Raw genomic sequence first — 18,276 nt, 5'->3', positions numbered from 1 at the left:
TCACTAAACAAAGAAAATTTAATTATAAGGTGTGTCCAAACTTTTAAATGGTTCTGTACAGATATATATTACATGTGTGCCTACATCATTATTTATCCCTGTGAAGTAAATAATATATAAAAATGTTTCTCTCTGCAGGTTAATGAAGTGCAGTATAACAGATAAACACTGTGCTGCTCTGACTGCTGCACTAAAGTTAAACTCCTCACATCTGAAAGATCTGGATCTGACGTGTAATAATTAGGAAATTCAGTCACACAACTTGAGAAATTACTGCAGCGTTCAGGAGGACGACTAGTGTAAGTAAACTTAACACACAGACAGAGTAGTGCAGAATGTGTACTTTCTGTAGAATATAATGTAGCTGTAAGAGTGAAGTGAAAGAGGAATATAAATGCTCAAATCAGCAGCATGTTGGTGATCATACTGAGAGAAGCACATAGAATATACCTTTAGGAACTGAATTAAAACACAACAGTAATTTGTCACTTCATGATAATAACTATACAGTTCTGATTTAATAGAAGTGAACTTTCATCTGATCCGTTTCTGTTCACAGAAATACCACTGCAGTTATAATCTCATTTTTCAAGTTTATTTTACTTTCATGCCAGATTTCTTGTGTTTATAAGTTTAACCAAATGTGATACGTGTGTAATTTTAATGATTATTACAAAGAAAAAGAGACACAGGGTACAGATTTAAAACATGTTTTTTCTGTTTTGATTTTTACAGACATGATTCCTTCATAAGTGAAATTAAACTTTCCTCTGATGGGAGAAAGGAAGCAGTGTGTACAATAAGTTAGGAAGCAGTGTGGATCGTGATTAAACTCAGCAGAACCAGGACAGTAGTGGAACAGACACTCAACAAACCCAGAATTCAGTCTTCAGGAGGTTTATATAAGATCACAGAACAGAATTAGAGTAATGAAACCAGTAACACCAGTAATACACAGAGACTAGAGGCTAAACAGGGGCTACACAAGCTCTCCCACCTCCAGTCCATAAAACAAATAGTACTAGATAAACTTCAAAGAAACTCATCAATGTAGGACAGAAGAAGACAAAAGTGTCCTGTGTCCTGTATGTGACTGTCTCCTATTTCAGTGAATTTACTGCTCACTTTCTGAACAATGAAGTATTTTAAAAAGTAAGTGTTTGTTTTGGCCATGTTCTGGTTTCTGGTGATTTGTTCCACAGAGTCTTTTAACACTAAACCTCTTATTCAGTATAAACTGAAATAAACATGTTTATAAAAAATAAAACTAAAGAAAAGACTGAATCTGTTGTTAATTTATGAATTATGTTTTATATTCAGTATCTATGTAAATTGTGCTCATAAGTAAAATCTTTATTTACTCTTCAAGACTCATGATTTTATTAATTACATAAAGTCTGAGTTCTTCACTACACTGATAACACACACATTAGTAGCACCACAAATAGATGCTGCTCTAATCCTACCAATAAATTCAACTAAATAAAAGGAAATTACACTGAGAACATTTCATTAAACTCATTCCAAATATGTACACAGGCTTCATGTGAATGAAATAAATGTACGTTTTACATGAACTGTTACATTTACAATTAGTTTTCACACATTCAACATGATTCCACATCAGTTTAACCTGGAACAACATTAAACTCTATGGACTCACCTGTCCTGAGGATTGAACCCAAGACCCTGGAGCTGTCAGGTGATAAAACTTTCACTCTACCTCATTCATTCACTCATTTTCCTTACCACGTATACTGTATATAGAGTCGTGGGAGACCTGGAGTCTATCTCATGAGACTTCAGGAGACATGGCGGGGTTCACCATGGACAATGGTCAATTCCTCACAGGGCACATACACATACACACATTCACACACTGAGGGCAATTTGAGAACGACCCCTCTGCAAAGAAGATATATTTCTCTATATATTAACTGTCAATATATTGAATGATTTAGTCTTCTGATCTAAATATATTCACAATATACTGAATAATATATTGTATTAACATATTCTAATATATTGAAAAATACATAAGGAATTGCCGCTATTCATATATTGAGAAATATACAGTATATCTTAATGTATGTAATTTACTATTTAACAATATACTTCATAATATATTGAATTTAATTAAATATATCTATCTATTTCTTTATAATATGCTTATGCAATATGCTTATGGCATTTGCTTAGGCATATACAAGACCATAATGAGATAAAAGCCAGATATAAATGAGATGTATGAAACACAAGTGAGAAATATTATAGTTTTATTGAACATATAAAAAATCCTCAGTTAACAGCATACAGTGATGAGCCACAACAAACACCACCTGAGACCCGTCAGTGTCCATACTGTCCTCTGTCCACCACAACATTAAAACCAGCAGGTTAATAATATTAAAAATATTATGGTTTATTATTACCACTAAATTTGTAAACCGAGCCCATGTGTAAAAATAAATGCATAAATAAAATAAACTTAGATGTGCAAACTACAACATAGTTTTTATTGTGTAATAAATCTTCAATTTATACAATATAACAGACGCCAGCAAAATCTAAATGATACAACACTAAATGATACAAAATGTCACCCAACCTGACAAAGATATTAAGTGTCACACTGCTCAACTCAAAGTATGATTTATACAGGAGTTACACAAAGTCTACAGCATTATGACAATCTTGCAGTGAAAATAATCAGTCAAAAAGGAGAAGAAAATTTTAAAGGGAAAATTAGTTGCTTGCTGTATGTAAGGGCTCCAAGAACTGGGCTGGAAAAGTTCTCTCTCACTGGCTACATCAGTCTTCTCTTGTGGTGGATGTCCAACAAGTTTGTCCAAAGTCTGTAACTCCTGAAGCTGCTTAGTATCTAATGGAACAAAGAAAATGTATTAAAACATTTGAGATTTAACTAAACACCATTCAGCTACTCCATTTCCAACTGTCTAAAGGTTGAAAGCTGGCCTTGAGTTTGCTCGTCAGCTGCTGCTTACCTGACTGATGATGTGATGCTGATGGAGACTCCGGAACATTCTCCAGCAGTTTCTTTGTTGAGATTGTTGTTCTCCTCTTTCAGTGGTTAGCAGTGGTTTTTTTGTTAACGAACTTAGAGGAGGATCTGAAAGTGTTTAATCTCCAGAAATATGCAGCATCAGAGGACTGTTTAATGCACTTGTATCCAGTAACCATGATATCCAGGAAAGCACTGTAGTTTTTTTTTTTATTATTTATAATAGGTTTTTTCCCTATGATTTGTATTAATGTATGAATTTGTTAGAATAAAATAAAAGTCTTTATTGTCATTGCAACAAGTACAACAAAATTAAAAGTGCCATCTCTCAATGCAAAAAAAAAACAAAAAAACATGATGAGAGTACAGTGGAATCTCGGATTGCAAGTAACCCGGTTTGCGAGCGTTCCTCAAGATGAGCAAAAATCTTTAATAAATTTTGTCTTGATAAACAAGCGAGTCTTGTCACTACCTCAACTCATCACCTCAACACCTTATTATCATGTTATGTTGTCGCACTGTCACTTTGTTGCTTTTGTTTGCACATTTGCACGTGCACTTTATGTTGTCTGTTGTCTGTAAAAACTCTGTAGATAGTCTTCCTTAGTTAGTTAGTTTTTACTTTATGTTGTAATTTATGTTAGGTCAATCTGTCTTGTCTCCGCTAGCCAGCTAACTAGGCCTTTTAGTTAGCTAGTTTAGTTTTTCTGTTAATTTATGTTGTAAATTTATGTTGCATGTAGCACCTTGGTCCTGGAGGAACGTTGTTTCGTTTCACTGTGTACTAACTGTATATGGTTGAAGTGACAATAAAGCCTACTTGAACTTGAACTTGAACAAGTACCAAATATCAAGTATCGCATGTGGCACGCATACACTTCTTGTTTCGATGCAAAGAGTAACATTATCACAACTGAACCAAAGTTTTTTTCGCATCTTTTATTTTGTGTTTGTAAGTGTGTGTGCTCACGCGGGGTTGGTATGTGTGTGCTCACACAGAGGTGTGTGTGTGTGTGTGTCCTACACAGCAGCCCCCATCCTTCCTCTTCTTCTCATGCTGGTCTCAATCACTGCAGCTAGGATTCTTTTGCAGTGATTGTGTCAAAACCTAATGACACACACGCTCTCTGTTTCCCGCGTTCACCTGCTTTGTTCTCCGCTCTTTTTAAACATGCCAATCCTTACCATTACTATTACTACTGCCATCTAGTGTACAGATGAACAATAAACCCACCTATCCACTAGATGGCTGTACTAATGGTAAGGATTTGCTTGTTCAAAAAGCGCGGAACACAAAGCATCTGAACATGGAAAGCAGAGAGCATGTGTGTCATTAGTTGTTGTAACTATTTCATGCCTTTCTGTTGTTGTCAATAAAGGCATTAGTTACAGAACTGTATTTAGCTCTGCATTTTTCAAAGGTGAAGTGCAGGTTAATTTGTTTTGTTTTTTTACTTTATACTTTGTAGTAATTCTTTTTATGTGAATATTTTTGGGTTGTGAAATGAATCGTCTGAGTTTCCATTATTTTTATATGGGGGAAATTCACTTTGATATACAAGTGTTTTGATATATGAGTTTTTTGATGTACAAGCACACTTCTGGAACCAATTATGCATACAATCCAATGTTGCACTGTGTTACAAATATTTTAAAACTCACTCAGACCATTCAAATGAGTCACAGTCATTCTACCTTTACTAAACTAAAAATAAGAGCATCACTGTTTAACAGGATAAATGTGACACCATCTGCATATTTGTGTTTCGTTTTGTTTCTTAATGAGAGAAAGGTGTATGAATGTTTTATATTACATGCAATCAAGCAAAATGATTTTACTTTGTTACAGACTGTGTGGTTGTAATCTCAGAGAGAAACGCGATGACGTTCTAGTAAAAGCTCAGAGTATTCATTTATGAGAGAGCTGGACCTCAGTGATAAACTGCAGGATTCAGGAGTCAAAGGGCTTTCTACTGGATTGATGAACCCACACTGTAAACTGGAGATTCTCAGGTAAAAACTTATTATTTTTCTTATGTTTCTTAACTCAAAACAGTTAAAGATGGTACTGTAAATATATTTTGTACTACAGTAAAATCTTGGATTGTGATTTACTTGGTCTGCGATTGTTTTACAAGACAAGCAAAAGGTTTTATAGATTTTAACCAGATAAAATACACTTCCCATACGAGTATACACTTCGTCTGCCGAGCGTCACATGATCACAACTAAGACAATAATTCCTCTCTCTCTTGTGCTGTAGCACAAGTGTGGTCCAAGTGTGGTGACTGTTCTATAGTAAATGTACTGCAACAACAGCCCTCAGGGAGACCAAAATGGTTAAAAAGGCTGTAGCAGTGTGGAAGATGAATCTGTTTAATGACAATCCAATGTCACATTTCCGTAAAATCAGCAAAAGGAGGAAAAATAAAAGTAAAAGATTCCAGTTTGCTATGGAGTTAATTATGTGCCAAAATTCAACAAACAAACACAATCTGCTTTGCAAAGAAATAATTGACTTTTTCACAAATGCGCCAACCTATTTTCTTACAAATGCAATGGAGCAACTTCCTCTTCCAAAACAGCAGATGGCGCTATTGGTCAATTTACTCTATTCTCCCGAGACCTCAAACAACGTGTTTATATGGTTTACTCTTATGTCCCAGAGGAATATGAGCGGGGAACAGTTTGGAGGTGTCTATTATATATCCAGACAGCCAGACATATTAATAATCCACTATCTTTAGGATAGAGCCCTGTAGGGGAATAATACAGTTATATCAAACCACAGCTGCATTTTAATGAACTATTGAAGGCTGAAAGAACTGCCATCATGTTTGGCTTTTTATATCCATAACAGACGTATGTGACATGATGCATCAAAATCTTTTATAATTAGTGATCATATCTACATTTAAATAATCTTTAACAAAGGTATAAGGGGGAAAAGCTATAAATGAACAGTAAACATACTGAATTACAGACAGAATTTTATTACAAACCTGCTTGTAAAAAGTTTCATAAATTTTATGCATGCTGGCTTATACAATGATTCTTGCATCTTACTGTATCTACTGTACACCTCGTGCTGCAACAGCTGTCTACAATGTAGGATTATACTACAGACACAGATTATTTAAAATATTAATAGAATAGAATAGAATAGAATAAAATAGAATAGAATAGAATAGAATAATTGATCTGAATCAATACAGATCTGGTCTTTAAAAACGCACGTTTTCGGAAAAGGGATCCCACGACTTGCCGCGAGTGCGCGCGGCAAGCTGTGAAAATGCCCTTCAATACCTGTAGGGGGCAGTCGTGTTTCAGTCTAAAGTATTGTGTGTCTACTGAAGCCGAAAAATGTTATGTCTCTTAGGCGCCCATTGACGGCAAGCGACAGAGCTCATAAACGTGTCAAGCTCAAACTGATATGTATTTATTCTTCATTTTCATTCAGAATTATTATTATTATTAGTAGTAGTTCTCCAAATTTATTATTATTATTATTATTATTATTATTGTAACGTACCCGCGCGTGTGCAAAAGGACTACAAAGATGTATGATGTTAGCCTATATTTATGCGCTTTAAACGCAGACGGGTACTGGTGGCTCAGTGGTAGGTGATTCGCCCGCCATGCGGAAGACCCGGGTTCGTTCCCGGCCAGTACTCAAAATTCCGGTGCTATTCGCTAAAATACCACGATATAGCCATTACATTATCAAGTTATGCTTCAGTACTAAATGCATGTTTGCAATTGAGAATTTTTTTTTCTTAAGCTATGAAACACATTAGCACTCACCTCACAGTTGCTATAATTTAATGATTATCATAAGCAAAAAGTGTAAAACAAAAGATTCACATTTATTACATTTTCACCCAGAGCGGGATTCGAACCAAGGTCTGGACGATTTTATAGGATATACGGATATTATACGGATATTATTTAAGCAACGCCACACCATGTGGAAAGCAACAAAAATGCTTCAATTTAATTGGCTGTCACTGAGTGTCAGCTATTCACGACTGGCCGTGAGTGTCAGCTATTCACGACTGGCCCCCGCGGAACACAGAATCCCCGGGCTTCGACTGCGCTTTCTCCATTCGTTATTACAGGGGCGGACTGGGACCAAAAAGTGGCCCTGGACTTCCTGGCCCACAGCAGCCCACACCATAATACATTGGCTCATTAATGTAGAGATACATTTATAACACCAGTTACTAGTATAAAAATATAACACAATACAGAAATCAATGCTATTTAAACATGTTATTTGAAGTATCACTGAACATATATTGGGTCAAAGAAACGAAAAAAAAAGAACATCAAGACAAACAACATATAAATCTATAAAGCAAAATTTTTAAAAGGAATGGCAATAAAACTGAACAGGTAAGCTGAAATAAAATCAGTAGCAGCAGTAGCTCACGCTAGTAAACTAGTTACTTATTTTAATTATTATGGTAGTCAATATTAACACGAAATAATGCTGAGAAACATTATTTCAATTAATATTGACCACCATCATAATAACTAGCACAAGTTAGTGCTGCTACTAATTTTATTCTGTTTGATTGCCATTCTTTTTACTTGGCTCTGGTAGATCAGGGGAGACGTGTTGGTCATCATCAGCATGTATTATGATGTGGGATGTGGTGCGCTGCTGGGTCCAGCCTCACTGTCCCTGACCTGTTATAGGCAGAATCTGTTCATTTGAAGCATTTCACAGCATTTACCTCTAAAGCTTTTTCTTATTTTCGCGTAACCTTTTCTTCTTCCTGCTTTTCATTCATGGAAATTATTATTAATTTGCTCAGAAAATTCGCTGCATCGAGAAAGGATCAATATCTAAAAATTTAAGATGCCCACGTGTGTGGACAAAGAATACAAAAGTGTATAATCTTTAATAAAGTTAGCCTAATACAATATTGTTTCCAATGCTGAAGCAAACATGATTTTGTTTTAGTCTATTCATTGAATACAACGCGACAGCGCGCTCCGAGGTGAAGCGCACCCACAGTTACTGTAATCCCCCATCTCACCTTTACAACAGGTGTGAAGTCATCAAACCGGTTTCGCTGCTGGGGGAATTTGCAGAATTGGGGGTTTTAAAACAAATTAACAAGACCGAGCAGACGTCAGAGAGGGGGTTTTGTTGGTTAAAAGTGGCGCTGACGGGGGGGGGGGGGGGAGTCTCGCCCGGGGAGCAATTCAGTGTAAAACCGCCACTGCCTCCACCACATCACCTACTTCCCTGATTTCGGACTAAACTCCGCGCTTTGCTTTTATAATGTGGAGCAAGCCCGAGATTATATTAACATAGAATTCATCATTCAAAGTTATTCATATCAGTGTATAGTTAGTGTGATTTGAAAAGTGCTATAACTCCACCTGCTACAGTTTCAGCCCAGTGGAACAATCTGACTACATGTGAAGTGCCATGAAAAAGTATTTGCCCCTTCCTATTTTTTTTCTTTTCATATTTTTTACACTTGTATAGGTGGAATTTTACCTAAACACTTTAGGTGAGAACGTATAGGTTAATATGTATAGGTGAGAACAGCTGATTCACACTTGGGGAGAGTGAATAATTTGCATTTGAATGTTGTCTGGCATTGTAAGCACACGCAGTGACACTAAAAGAACAATAGGATTAATAGGAATAGGAGGCACTAAAGAGGAGGATTTTAATTTAGACTATAAAAAAATTAACCTGCGTCTATTTTTAGGCGTGCCAGCTGCCACTTTTTAGTCTTATAATGCCCACATGACATGCTGTTGAGCTACCCATGCCAATGATCTCAGATTTGCACCCTGCGCTATAAAATACGAGTACGACGGCCATCCGCGGACAGCAGCTCCTGCCTCCGTCCACTCGCGCTGGCTCTTCTTTGAAGTCTCTGGGGCGCGTTCCAATTGCCCCGTTTGCATTTCGCACTTCCGCGTGGTGTACGCGCGTCTCATTCACACCGCGTAGTAAAATCCACTGTAAACCAACAAACCCCGAAGGGGAGGCGGCCTAACTAGTGAGCGAGGAGCGATATTGATTTGGGCGCACGCCGTGACAGGCTGAAAAAAAACTATTGTCCTCAAAAATGTAACAGATGAGGACTCTAAGGATTATATAATAAAACTATATAAGACTACATGCCTTTATAAGACTGAACTTTTATTTAAGCGCACTCACAATAACGAAAAAACGTGATTTTATAAATGTTTGAAAGCAAATAAGGTGCGCTGCTCTGTATTGTTTTTGGTGAACTTGAGCGCGTCAGAAAATGAACGCAAACGTTTTTTTAAATGGTCAGAGTCAGTCTGCTTGCTGTTTTCCCGACGCGTTCATAATCATTAGTCTACTTCTGCCGGTGCGCTCTGGAGAACTTTATGCATGCGGCTGAGCGCTGATTAAAACTATGGAGTAAATGAAAGAGGAGAATCACGATGCCGAATCGAAGTCCTGAGCCCAAACCTCATTTAAATTAAATTAACAAATACTATAAGTAAAAAAAAAAAACAATAGCCCACGTTTAGAAACCGTTTATAAATTCTTTCCGACATGAGTTGGCCCGGTGTTATGCCCAGAGCGCCGGGAGATTTCCTGAAGCTCCGAAATCACTGGGTCATTTTTTCTAAATAGATGCTATTGTTAATAACTGATGGAGGTTTGGGGCTGTATACACACACATTTTTGAGGGGTTTAAAACTAATTAGTCCGAGCAGACCTACATGAAAGGTGAGAAGTGAGTAACTGCGCGCGCTGTCGCGGTGTATATACTGTACAACACGCGTTTATCAACCTTTTGAAAAAACGCTGCCTTTTGTAAAGTGAAAGTACTTTACAAAAGACAAACTGCTTTATTTTAGTCATGAATTCACAATCACATCACATTCCAGCTATTATTTCCAGCCGTGGGTAAATAATGTATGAAATAATTATTAAATGCTGGACACAAACAGCAAATATGATGATTATTATAAAAAGCCCGAAAAAGTTTGTGGCCATAAGATAATATTTACTTAATAATATAATATATATAGTTCATTCATGTCTTCTGATGATGTCGACACATTTTTTACGTTTTAAATAAGATATGTTGGCATATTTACGAATCAGGACATTCGCATAGTTAAGACTATCAGATAGCCTACTATCAGGAAATTAAATTAATTTCAACACCATGTAAACCGAGACATTGCCATGTCTTTCACTGTTTTGTCCCTGTTAAAACATTACAAAAAATATATAAGAAACTTATTAAGAATTTTAAAGCACGAATTTGGGCATCTCACTTCATCACTATGAAAATAATATGAAGCACATATACACACATTTATCATGAAAGATCTGTTGTAAAGCAAAATAAAATTCATGTTTGCTTCAGCATTGGAAACAATATTGTTTTAGACTAAGTAATTATACACAGTTCTTTGTTGTACAGTACTTGGTCTGGCGTTTAAATAAAGTCCTTCCATGCGCCATCTGGCGGATATTCAGTGAAGCACAACACATTTATTTAAATTCCCGAATGTTGCTTACGGCAAGTCGCGGCGCGCCGCGCGCTAAATTGAGGCATCCCGCGGGAAAACACGCGCAGTCTTAATGGCCACATCTGTATATTAATATAAAATATCGGATGTATATTAACATCACATTTTAATTTATATAGCCCTATATTTATTTTATTCCTCCAAATGAATGTAAGAATATGTGTCGATTTTGTCTATAATTTTGAAAGTATATTATATTAAGTATACTAATTATAATTGTGTAATTTTAGGAGCGATCAGGGAAACCTGTTGCAAAATTGTGCAAAAAAAATATATAAAGCTCGGGCTGGTTACTGTATAAACAAAACTACACCAAGGTCGAACAAAAAGCTATTGAACTGAAACTAAACACACAGGTTCCTGTTGCGGAGATCACTGAGCAGAACAGTGAAAGTAAGTGTTTCTGGTTTCATACTGTACATTTTACTGATGGATTTTACTCTCCACTACAATAAACTGTTTTTTTAAATGGATAAACAACATAAAACCGAGTTGGAAAGAATAATAAAGATGTTTTTTTGTGTGTGTGTGTGTGTGTGTGTGTGTGTGTGTGTGTGTGTTCTGTAGTCGCTCTGTGTGTGTGTGTGTGTGTGTCGGGTGTAGGGGTGGTTTTCCAGCAAACACGTACAAAGCTAGAAAATCCCCTGAAAAACACAAGAAAATTATATGTGAGTGAGAGAGAGGTAACTGGTATTGCTTTTACAGTTCTGTTGTATTTTCCTTGTATTTAAACACATGGAGTAGAACTTCAATTTCTACTCAGACAATCAATTTCTTGACAAATTTCTGTAAAATGAAATGTATTAACTGTATGTTATTCTACATTAAATTTATAATCAGATACACCTGTACAATAAAAAATAAAAATGACATAAATGAGGATAAATAATATAATAATATGTTTGTTTGTTCAGGAAGCTGGAGGCGGGGATATGCTGAATAATATAAAATGACATCATGGTTTTGAAATTGTCATAAATGTAGTGTTAAGAATATTAGAGTATTGGAATAATTATAACTTGTGCACTTCAGAATCAGAAATCATTCATTTCTTGGTACTGCACGGGCATTTTGTGTTGGTGTTGGTAGTAAACTGTCATGTTGCTGGTACAAAGGGGTTCGGACACAAGCGCAGGTGCAGTAACCAAGAGTGTTTTATTTAATTATTACTCGCTGAAACAAAAGGGTCTTTGTAAACATAAATCAGAATATCCTTATCCTCCCAGGATACAAGGGTGTGGGGTTTAGACCCGCGACTTCGTGGTCGGTTCACTCCTGGGGAACATGTAAAGTACTTTTGGTCATGACATACAAAAACACAAACAGATTCTCTCACACAGAACGGTGGACGGACAGGAAGCTACGGGGTCGACTGGGTTAAATAGGGGAGCACATAAGGGAAACACAGGTGACACTAATTTAGAACTAATAACGGGACACATACACACAGACACACCAGGGGGAGACAAAGCTACGGCTCAGTAGTCCGGAGACCCCGATCTTCCTCCCTGAGACCGCGGTGGCACAGGTGTTACATAAACATTATTCACTTTTCAGGAAGAATGAGGAAATGAGCAAATTTATCATTTGATCTGCAGCCTGAAAGTCATCAAACCTGACGAACAAAACGAGTATTCTAAAGTATTCTTGTTCGTGCACTTTGTGCACAGGGACAACTATAATAAAATGCATATGTTGTTTTAACATTTATAGCCACCATTGTATTATCCCACACACCCATGCTCTCTCTTACACACACACACACACACACACACACATGAGAGAGAGAGATTGCACAATCCCTGCTTATACTAACATGGCATAGCTGTACTGAATGCACCATGAGCACTGCTAACCTCTGAATCTGATGTTTCTTATTATTCTGTCCCTAAACAATGCTTTTGTTCTTCTCCTTCTATATTGATAAATTCTGCTGTTACTGTTGTTTTGTTTATTTACACACTTTGGCAATATTAGTTCTTATGGTGGCCATGAACCAGCCATCTGTCAGTGAAGCTTATTTTAACTAAACTCAACTGAGGGAGCGACAGAACCCTAACCTGACTATCCAGTCAGTTCACCTTGATCTTTCTTTTTTCAACAGCCCAGAAGGCCAGACTGCTTATTTACTGTTAATTACTTAATAATAATAAAAATATTAAGCTTAATTACTGAGGCAGCAAGGTGGCCCTAGTGATTAGTACTATTATCTTGCACCTTCAGGGTTCAGGTTTGATTCCCATCTCTGTGCGCATGTGCTTGGTGGGTTTCCTCTGGGTTCTCTGGTTTCCTCCCACAGTACAAAGACATGCATATTAGGCTAACCAGCGTTTCCAAATTGGCAACAGTGTGTGAAATATATTGTCTCTCCCCAGTTAGAGAGAAAATTGTGGAATTTTCAGGAAAATAGTTGAAAAAAATTGTGACACCAGCAGATCACGTCAGCAGAACTCTCTTGACAAGAGTTACAATAAATTAGAGTAAATTGCTTACTGAATTTGGTACACTAATTGTTTACATGTAGACAAAGGGAAGTGGATTTTGTATGATTTAGAATCAAACATTCAAAGACTGTAAGTTTAAACATGTCTTGATTTCTACTTAGTTATGATTCCTTTATCGAGTGCGGTTGTGTGATTGCAGGTCTGCATTTATTCCTGGAGCACATTCCATTAAGGAAACGCACCACAGACCTGTGAAAATGAGTTCCCCTAATGAAGATGGAGATAAATATGAGAAGTAAGACAAGTGAAGTATCATAACCAGTACTATAACTAATTCATTAGGTATACAACAGTGATTTCGCTCCTGACTTGTCTATTATGGCAGTGGTGAGATTTTACACAAAGTGTGTACAGGAGCTCGGTGCTCGCTGTGATTTAAGGAAATACTGTCGAGCTTTAACTAGTGCTGCAGAATTTTCCCCATTCATTTAATCAATTTTAATTAATGTTTTAACATGATTTAAAAAATCTTTATTTGAGATTGTACATGCTTATACATATGCATCTTTAACACCCTTAAAAACTGTAAAAGTTTTACCAATTTTAAGACCAAGATCAGTTATTTCAGAACTTTTTCCACCTTTAATGTGACCTTTTACCTGTACAACTCAATAAAAAAATAAACTGAAATATTTTTAAAGACTAAAAATAAAAAACTAAAATTATGTGGTTAACTAAATATGTACACCCCTAAACTAATACTTTGTTGAAGCACTTTTTGATTTTTTTCTATCAGCATGGCACATCTTGACTTGGCAATATTTGCTCATTCTTCTTTGCAAAAATGCTCCAAATCTTTCTAACGATTCGTTCCATAACCCAAATCTTAATATAATTTAAAATAAAACAAATTAACCTGCACTTTACATTTTGATAGAATTATGGCTGTAGTGATTGAAATCAGAGAGAGGAGAGGAGGAAGGGGGCTGCTGTGTAGCACAAGCACGAGTACACACACATCTCTGCGCAAGCACACACACACACCACCACACAAGCACACACACATACAAACACAAAATAAAAGATGCTTTAGAGAAAAAACATTGGCTCAGTTGTGATCGCATTACTCTTGCCGTTAAAACAAGCAGCACATATATCAAGACTCGCTTTATCAAGACAAAATGTATTTAAAAATTTTGCTTATCTTGCGGAGCGCTCGCAAACCGGGTTACTTGTAATCCATGATTCCACTGTATTTGGAACTGTTCACAATTTCCTCCACCTTGACTAAGGCCCCAGTTCCAGCTGAAGAAAAACAGCCCCTAAGCATATGCTGCCACCACCACGCTTCATTGTGGATACAGTGTTCTTTTTGTCATGTGCGGTGTTGTTTTTGTGCCAAACATACCTTATGGAATTATGGCCAAAAAGTTCAAACCTTGGTTTCAGTAGACGATAACATTTTCCCACATGTTTTTGGGAGACAGATTTGTTTTTGCAAATGTTAAGCCAGACTTGGGTGTTTTTCTTCACCCTACCTGATAATCCAGACAAATAATGAATTCAGGAGATTGTTGTCACATGTACTACACAGCCAGTACCACCAGAAATTCTTGCACCTCCTCTTGGCAGTCTCCCTGACCAGTTTTCTTCTTGTTGTTTTATCAGTTTTGGAGCGACAGCCAGTTCTTGGCAATGTCACTGCTGCACCATATTTTCTCCACTTGATGATGACCGTCTTTATTGTGTTCCATGGTATATCTATTGCCTTGGAAATTCTTTTGTAGTCTCCTGGCTGATACCAATGAGAGCTCTCTGTGAACCATGGCTTTTGCTGTAAGATGCACCTAAGATGTAAGGAAAAGCCTACTACAACAGCTGAATTTAATTTGGGGTTAATCAGAGGCACTTTAAATGATGGCAGGTGTGTACTGACTCCTATTTAACATAAGTTTGAATGTCATTGCTTAATTCTGAACAACACATCCCCAGTTATATAAGGGTGTACACCAGTGGCGGCTGCTAGCTTTTGAAACAGGGGAAGCTCATATTTCTCTCTCCTCGTAAGTAAGACTACTAAATGGTTTTGCCAAAAGCAGGTCAACAATATTTGCCCCGTCTGCGTCTGCCATTATGTACAGCTTGCTAGCTGGCTAGTTTCCCCTTCCACGAGCTACTTTAATTATATGATCGAACTAACTTTACAATGCTGAAACAAGGAGCAAAGTCAAGAACGCTATAATATGTTTTTTTTATTATTTAAAGAATGATTTGTACAAACAAAAATGGTTTATATCACCAGCAAACAATACAGAGTGCAGCAGTTCGTCGTACCACCCTACCTGCAAATCCGCATGGGACTGAACTCGAATCTCTGTAGCGCTGATGTATACTTAAGACATGCTGTCAATCAAAAAAGGGGTTCCGCCCTTTAAACAGCTCCTCCAATCATCATGCAGCAGCCCAGCGTCCTGACATTAAAGGTGAAAAAAGTTCTGAAATGATCTATCTTGGTATGTGTACTTACCGCAGATGTGCTATTTTTAAACTGAATGATGTCATAGCCAAGATCAAGTAGCTCAGCTTGTTTAAGCTGAGGAATCTGACACTGAAACAGTTTTGATAAGTATCTGGCTCTGTTAATCCAGTTTTCTGCAACCCACAGAAACTCTCACACTGAACCTTAAATGTAAGCATCATTCAATATCAAAAGTGTCGTTAGATTTAATCCTATTTTAATGCACTAAACCTGCTTTGTAATGAATACCCTGATATTGTTTTTGAATTAGATATCAGAACAAAAGATCTCAGTCTCCTGCACCCAGCAATGTGTCTATGCGGAGTGACAAGTCAATGAACGCAACTATAGTGTTTCAACAGGCAGAGAAAGAAAGGTAAAGAATGTCCAGTGAACCATGTTAACAATGCTTACAACGTAATTAAGTTAATAATGGGATTTTAAGGAGAGTTTTTAAAAACAAATAAAAAAAATAATTATGTAGGAATTGTTTTTAATTAGATACCAGAAAGAAAAATCTCACGCACCTGTACCCAGCATTGTGTCTATGCGGAGTGACAAGTCAATGAACGCAACAATAGTGTTTCAACAGACAGAAAAAGAAAGGTAAGGAATGTCTTGTGAACAGTTCTAACAGTACTTGCACCATAAGTCAATGATGGGGTTAAAAAAAAAAATTAAGAAGTGAGTTTAATTATGTAGGAATAAGAATGTAGGAGACACTGAGATAAATCTAATGTGAGTGTGGAATGTGTCCAGATCATTGGCTTTTTGTTGTTGTTTTTTTTTTACTAACTAATTTCAAACTGATGTATGTGAAAGGGTTATTAATCAGAAGAATTTTGCATCACCTAAACATTGTTTGGTGTCTATGAAGAGCGATCAGTCACTGGGTTCACCAACAGTGCTGCAGGGCAGGTAAGGAATAGCTAATGAATGATACAATTTTTATTGCAACTTTATTTTACTTTATTTTACTTCTGATTTTAGAACATAAATTATATTACAAAAAAAAGAAAAAAGTTTAATCTCTATTTGTATATATAATTATTACCTGGTGCAATTTGATTGAAAGTGTACCTATTGTATTGTTTTTCCCTTTCTTTTGTATTATATACTGTACTGTGTATAAATATTTATTTTTAATAATGTTTGTTTTTTTCTTTATTTTTTCTTACACACACACACACACACACACACACACACACACACACACTTGGTATAGAAAAGAATCACCCCATTTGCACATCTAGACTTTGCAATATTTGCCCACTCTTCTTTACAGAACTGCTCAAGTTAAGTTAAATGTGACAGTGACCGTTTGTGGACTGCAATCTTCAAGTCTTTCCACAGATTTTCAATGGGGTTAAAGTCAGTTGACTAGGCCATGCATGGACAGTCACCTTTTTTCTCCTTCAACCACTTTGTGGTCAGTTTTGCTGTGTGCTTTAGGTCATTATCATGTTGGAAGGTAAACCTTCTTCACATTGACAACTTTCTGGCAGATTTTTATCTATACATATCCAATGGTGTTGTGGTCAAATGTGACATGTGGCATTTCTTGAGGAGTGGCTTTCGTCTTGCAACCCTCCCATACAAGCCACATTTGTGAATAATTTGTGATATTGTTGTCACATGCACACAGTGAACAATCTTTGTCATAAATTCCTGCCACTGCTTTAAATCTGCTATTGGTCTCTTGGTAGCGTCTCTGATCAGTTTATACCTGGCTCTTTTATCCTGTTTTAAGTGACACCCTGATCCAGGGAGGGTCTGTGTTGCTCCAAATACCTTCCACTGCTTAATGATAGACTTCACTGTGCTTCTAGGCAATGACAAAGCCTTTATTTTTTGTATTCGTCTCCTGATTTGTAGCTGTGCACGACTTTATCCGGGAGATCTTCTGACAGTGATTCAGTTTTTTTTCCTGACATGTTGGTGTTGGAGTAAATAGAGCTGGATAAACTGTGTTTATCTTCATTTCAGGCTGCCAAGCAACATAATATGATAAAAGATGGTGATTCTTTTTTATACTGACAGGGGGCCAATGAAATATTAGATTGTGTGACTTTTTTTTTTGGTCAGGCAGTATATATTTATCTCACACAAATTAATCACCTAATATGGATATAAAAATTGTGATCATTAATTATTTTTGAAGACCAGTCAGTTTCTGGGTGGTAACTATAAATCCAGTTTATCACACCACTGACAAGCTGTTTTATTCCTTACTTAACATCAGATTAATATTGTCTTTTTTTAAGAGACAAACATGGCATAACAAATACATCCATGGGGCTGGATGCTGATTTCCAGGACCAGGTACTGTACAGTATATGGTGCTATTATTATTATCCGTAGTAGTAGTATGCATTTTATTTATAGAACACTTTTCATAGGGACACAATCTTATAGTACTTACCAAACAGATATGGCTAAGAGGGCTGAAAAAGCAAAATAACTAACTAAAAACTTTAGTCAACAGGCGAGTTTTTAGGCTTGATTTTAAAAGAGACGGAAACTGAAGAATTAAGGGAGTTTGGGAGGGATTTCCTCAGGCAGGGTGCAGCAGAACTGAAAGCTCTGTCCCCCATGGAACATCTCAAACATCTCACTCAGAAACATCTCGGTTCTTAGAGGGAAATTTCTTAGATACAATTTTTTGAACAATTGTTAAATGTTCAAATTCCCAGGGATTTTAGAGGGACTCGAAATGTAGATTAGAAATCAGAGTTATGTTT

The 18,276-nt window shown here is 36.6% G+C and overlaps 1 protein-coding gene and 1 long non-coding RNA gene across 3 annotated transcripts in view; both read left to right on the top strand.

Annotated features, from left to right (window-relative positions):
* Positions 1-18,276, top strand: part of LOC128527602 (NACHT, LRR and PYD domains-containing protein 3-like) — a 159,120-nt gene that overhangs the window by 40,395 nt on the left and 100,449 nt on the right. The gene's annotated exons all lie outside the window — the stretch shown is intronic.
* On the top strand, positions 11,161-17,849 carry LOC128527623 (uncharacterized). 2 transcript variants are annotated; one of them, XR_008360896.1, is made up of 5 exons: positions 11,161-11,241; positions 13,217-13,312; positions 15,807-15,911; positions 16,037-16,141; positions 17,800-17,849. It is a non-coding gene; the product is annotated as an uncharacterized LOC128527623 (long non-coding RNA). The 2 variants fall into 2 exon arrangements; XR_008360897.1 differs by lacking the exons at positions 11,161-11,241; positions 13,217-13,312; positions 17,800-17,849 and adding exons at positions 15,487-15,706; positions 16,358-16,447.

This window comes from Clarias gariepinus, chromosome 7, assembly GCF_024256425.1.
Source record: "Clarias gariepinus isolate MV-2021 ecotype Netherlands chromosome 7, CGAR_prim_01v2, whole genome shotgun sequence".
In the NCBI taxonomy this organism is placed as follows: Eukaryota; Metazoa; Chordata; class Actinopteri; order Siluriformes; family Clariidae; genus Clarias; species Clarias gariepinus.
Note: the sequence above shows the minus strand (reverse complement) of the source record. Positions and strands in the feature narration are given on the sequence as shown.